This window comes from Mandrillus leucophaeus, unplaced genomic scaffold, assembly GCF_000951045.1.
Source record: "Mandrillus leucophaeus isolate KB7577 unplaced genomic scaffold, Mleu.le_1.0 Scaffold12, whole genome shotgun sequence".
NCBI classification, from domain to species: Eukaryota; Metazoa; Chordata; class Mammalia; order Primates; family Cercopithecidae; genus Mandrillus; species Mandrillus leucophaeus.
This window is the reverse complement of record NW_012100320.1, coordinates 3,923,545-3,929,233: the sequence shown is the minus strand read 5'-3', so window position 1 is coordinate 3,929,233 and position 5,689 is coordinate 3,923,545. Positions and strand designations below refer to the sequence as shown.

Genomic DNA, 5,689 nt, shown 5'->3' with positions numbered 1-5,689 from the left:
AAAAAAAAAAAAAAAAAAAGAAAAGCACTGAACAGAAAGGTTAGTTTTACACAAGAATGAAGGAGGGAAGAACATGAAAGGCCCTCAAAGAATCCTCATTTTATAAAGAAGGGTATTGAGGCCCAGCCTAAGTAAGTATTTATTAAATCTCTAATTAATGTCCACACACTACTACAAAACAATAACTGGAAATTATTGGTTTTGCATATGATATATTAGAAGTGAGCTGAGTAACCCATGGAATCTGTCTGGTACAACTCCTCGTCTGAGATATGAAAACACAGAGGTCCAGAGAGGAGATGTGACTTGCTTAACATCACACAGCTAGTGAGTAGTCAAGCAGATGAGCCTCCTAACTCCCCTTTCTTTCTTGCATGCCACACTAATTGGACATGCAAAGGCACTTGTCTTAAAAAGCAAGACAGGGACAAGCAAAAGGAGATGTAGGAATAAGTGAACTTCCTTCTTTGTCCCTGATTTCTGTAATTTTCTTTCCACTATCTCCCTGCAGCCCCCCGATCCTTGCCATGAACTCAACACTTTGCAGCAAGCCCACTTGTATCTCCAACAGAAATTTCAGAGGGTCTCTCTCTTTCTGATGTTCCTGTGTTATGTAACAGAGCTGAGCTGGCACCCCAGCTGATCACTCCTACCTAATTACATCATTTACCTTCAGATCTTGGCATCTGGCTGTCTTCTCAGCTCTGGAAACTCGTCAGAATCCAAGATCTCAAAGAGTGGGTCTGAAGCTGGACAGCAGGGAACACCCCATTCTCCTGCCCCCAGCTCTCCTATGGAATCCTAATTCAAGGCAGGGTCAGGTGTGAAGGGCAGCTCAGGGGAAGAATATCCGATCGTGGCTAATACCCACCTCCTCTAAGAAGCTTATCAGGGCATTGCACAAGTTCTGGGTCCCAGTGCGCCTGACCAAGCCTGAGAGAGTGGGCCTTCCACCGGGGACACAGATAGGCTCACTGTGGGCCCGCAAAGTCAGTGGAGGAACTGGGGAGATTTCTCAAACTTGTTTCTAAGCTATGAGAATGAGAGGTGGTCTAGGGTTTCCATGCTTAGATGGTGGAAAGTTTTGGAAAGATTCAGAAGGTGCCTGGGGCTTAAGAGATCAGAAGGCCTCAGTTAGCATTAGGCTCGACTTGCTGCTGTGTGATTCTAATGTAACCTACAAGTAAATGTGGGGATAATAATATCTGTCCTACCTATCTGTAAGGTGAATGTGAGAATCAAAATAAAAAACAAAGATTATAGAGAAAACACCGTGCAAACTTCAAAGCAATTCATACATGAAATCTATTTTATTAGGCCTAAAGGAAATCCTTGGTGTAGAGGGCACTAACGGATCTCCCCAGAGCAGGCTGGGACATCCCAAGATACCTGAGGAGTTGGCATGCTGAGCTCCCTGCACCTCAAGTCCATGACTTGGAGCTGATCAAAGTGGGAGTAGGGTAAGGTAGTGGGGATCTCGTCATCCTAACCATTGATCTGGAAGCCATTTCAATCATTCAGCTAACTCAGCCTGATATTTACTGACTGTCCCTTTCTCCCTTTCCTGTTTCCTCCAGAGTACCTGGGTGCGTGATGCTTTGGGTTACTTTCATCTGAAATAGCAGGTAATCCTCACAGCCTCACCTCTGCCCTGCTTCACCTTGAGTGGCCTGGAACAGTAAGAAGGTCACCAGATCCCTCTGCTGAAGCCTACAGGAGTACCCACCCACTGTGGAAGAGCTGGCTTCATCTCTGAGTATGCTGGGGTCACTCTGGATGTTGGAAGCCTGGGGTCAGGGCCTAAGGTCTGCTAGTTACACGTCCTTGCCTTTATGCTGCTGTGGGCAGAACCAAACCTAGTTCTTTCCCTTTTCATGCCACTGTGTAACACAGTCTCAAACTGGCCCAGAAAGATGAAAAAAGGAACATAATTCACAAAGTAAAACGAGTGATCTTTTTTTCTGAAACAACTCCTCTACATTTACAATGTTGTTTATTCAATATAAAAAATTCAGGGGAGAAGGAAATACTCAGAAAAGTGATTCCTTTCTCTCATATATTCATAAATGTTGCCAAGGAGTTCTTCCTGGAGTCTAACCTAAATCCTACCTGTTGGGGGTAAACACAGCTTCTTCTGTCTTATTATCATGGGATTCTGGCACATTTTGAAATTCAGCAGGAAATTTGGCTGCTCAACCAAGAATGGAAGCATCCTCTGTACTAGCCATGTGAGTTTGGACAAGTTATTTAACTTCTCAGTTGCTATAAACCTCTCATCCTGTAAAATGAGAATGATAATGACATTACCTGTTTGATAGGGTTGTTGTGGGGATTAATTAATTTGTAAAACATATTAACAGTGCCGGGTACTATTGTTGTTGTTATTCTGCTTTTAGGTATCACAATCAGATTGTGTTAGAGGGGTCAGCAGGTATCACAATCAGATTGTGTTAGAGGGGTCAGCAGGACTCCATGCATTTCACTGTTACAATGTTCTACTGTGCATTTATTTGTGCAATCACCTGATTAATGTGTACAACTCTTACTAGAGCAGGTGAACTCCAAGAAGACAGGGACCTTGCCTGTCTTATTCATCACTGAATCCCCAGAGCCCAGAACAGTGCCTGGCAAACAATGAATGTATTTAATAAATAAATTTACTTATAAATAAATTTATTTATTAAATATATTTAATTTATATATTTATTTATATTATAAACATATTTATTAAATTAAATATATTTAATATATATTAAACATAAAAAGCATAACCCAGTGAGGAAGATGCTCAGAGATGGAGCCCCTGAGGGGATGGAGAGGAGAATGCCCACTCGAAAAGTTCATGACCTTTTGAGAGCAAATGGCTGGAGAATGGCCAGCACTACTGAGAAGGGGAAGCTGATCTGTTTTGCTCTATAAAATTGCCTCATTTTATACCCTCCCCTGGAACAGGATGGAAGAACTGATGGGGCAGATCTGGCTCTGACCCTCATGATAAAATAAGGGGGTGAGGAAGGCAGATCTTAGAGGTTTGGCAGGACAGCAAGGAGGCCTTTCCTTGCCCTCCAAAGCTCTAGGCCTTTCCTAACTTTTATTAAAACAGAAAGAAGAGGGAACGAGACTTTTCATCTGACATGGAGGGTTTGTGGCTAAGGCTGGTTTATTTCTGGGCCTACATCAGGAGTTGCAACCGACTCTACAGTTGTACAGTGGAAAGTAGACAAGATTTGAAAGGGTCGCAAATTTTATTTCTTTTGTGTTTTTTTTTTAATCTGGCACACAGCAAGCATTGATGGGTTGCAAATTTTAATGCCTTTAGGTCCTGGGTAGATAAAAATAAGTTACATCAATCATTTTCTAAGTAACTGGGGAGTGCTGGGGGCTATTTCTGGACAGAGAATAAATGACCCACCGATAGGTATTCCAATGTCAAACAATTTAAAAATATTAAGAAGCAAACAAATGAGTCTGAGGGCTGAATTTAACCTACAGGTACTGCTTTGAAACCTCTAATGAAGTAACAAGTCTGACGAGAAGCAAGCCTAAGGTCTCTGATTCTCAGCTTCCTCATTTATGAAATCAGGAAAGACAAGCTTCCTCATGGAATTGCTATTAGAGTAACAGTGAGAGGATCTGTGGAAAAGCACATTGATCTGTCCAACCTGTACAATGTCACAGCCTAAGGCCTTTTGTTTCTATTGTTTTATTTGTGCATATTATATTGTTTATAGGATTAAAAATGGCTGTATAGTTGTCACTGGTGGAAAACAACAAAATAAGTCCCCAAACATCCTATGATACATCTTTACAAGCCAGTGGCTAGAACCATACCTGAGACAGGGAGATGCAGGTGGTGGCACTTCACACTGAGTGCAGCTCAGAGACAGGATTTCATCCTTATAGCCAAGTGCCCTTCTGGAGATGCCAGAGGCCTAGAGAAAAGGTCAGAGAGGTGATTTCAGAGGACTTCAGTGTGGCCAAGCAGGAAACCACACAGTCCCAGTATGATTCACAAAGCCCCTCAAAGTAAGAGAAACAGCCCACTAAGTAAAACTCCCACGTTAAATCTGACTTTATAAAGGAATGATGATTGAGGCACAGCAAGATACCTTTTTTTTTCCTGTAAGCTGACAAAGAGTAAGAAATTTAAATAACACCCAATGCCAACAAAGATACCGGTGAGGATGTGTAAATCAGGTATAGCAGCCCAAGTGACCTTATTAAACTGTAAATCAGATCATGTCCCTCCTGTATGCCAGACTTTCCAGTGGCTTCCCACCTCAATTGGAGAAAAAGCCCCTATATTAGTCTACCAGGCCCTTTCCAGCTTTGCTTGTAGTAGCAAAAACTGAAATCTAAATGTCAATAGGAAACTGATTACATAAATGATAATAGCACATCTTTACGACAGTCAATTATATATAGCAGTTAAAAGGAATGAATGTGATGCCCAAGATATATTAATAAATCAATAACAATAAAAGCAAGATGCAGAACAGTATATACAATATTGTTGCATTTAGGTAGAAAGTATTATATATGTTATATAGTATATATAATATGTATATACATACACATATATACATACATATGTAGAGACAATTTTGCAAAGCATATGTAAGAATGGCTATACTTCTGTCACCAATAGATATAGAATGAACAAAAACAAACAACGACTCTGATATTTCACTTCTCCAACCCAGTAGCTAGAATCATACTTGAGGCACGGATATATGTATGGTTGCTTCTAAGAAAGCAAATGCTTATTTTTCACTTCATCTATTTTGAAACTTTGAATTTTGCCTGATGCAGTGGTGCACTCCTGTAATCCCAGCACTTTGGGAGGCTGAGAAGGGAGGATTGCTTGAGAACAGGAGTTCAAGACCATCCTGGGCAACATAACAAGACCCTGTCTCTAGTAAAAGAAGTATTTATGGCAAACCCACAGCCAATATCATACTGAGTGGGCAAAAACTGGAAGCATTGCCTTTGAAAACCAGCACAAGACAAGGATGCCCTCTCTCACCACTCCTATTCAACATAGTGTTGGAAGTTCTGGCCAGGGCAATCAGGCAAGACAAAGAAATAAAGGGTATTCAATTAGGAACTAAGGAAGTCAAATTGTCCCTGTTTGCAGATGACATGATTGTATATTTTAAAAACCCCATCATCTCGGCCCAAAATCTCCTTAAGCTGATAAGCAACTTCAGCAAAGTCTCAGGATACAAAATCAATGTGCAAAAATCACAAGCATTCCTGTTCACCATTAACAGACAAACAGAGCCAAACCATGAGTGAACTCCTGTTCACAATTTCTACAAAGAGAATAAAATACCTAGGAATACAACTTACAAGGGATGTGAAGGACCTCTTCAAGGAGAACTACAAACCATTGCTCAATAAAATAAAAGAGAACACAAACAAATGGAAGAATATTCTATGCTCATGGATAGGAAGAATCAATATCGTGAAAATGGCCATACTGCCCAAAGTAATTTATAGATTCAATGCCATCCCTATCAAACTACCAATGACTTTCTTCACAGAATTGGAAAAAACTACTTTAAAATTCATACGGAACCAAAAAAGAGCCTGCATTGCCAAGACAATCCTAAGCAAAAAGAACAAAGCTGAAGGCATCATGCTACCTGACTTCAAACTATACTACCAGACCACAGTAACCAAAACA

At 40.7% G+C, this 5,689-nt stretch overlaps 1 protein-coding gene across 2 annotated transcripts in view; it reads right to left on the bottom strand.

Annotated features, from left to right (window-relative positions):
• The window catches only part of SLC24A1 (solute carrier family 24 (sodium/potassium/calcium exchanger), member 1), a 45,049-nt gene that overhangs the window by 33,590 nt on the left and 5,770 nt on the right, over positions 1-5,689 (bottom strand). Inside the window, exon 2 of one of the 2 annotated variants that reach the window (XM_011968249.1) lies at positions 3,832-3,932. The gene's annotated coding sequence lies outside the window, so the exon portion shown is untranslated. Of the gene's footprint in view, positions 1-670; positions 832-3,831; positions 3,933-5,689 lie in introns of those variants that run through there. The other variant, XM_011968241.1, reaches the window with a different exon arrangement.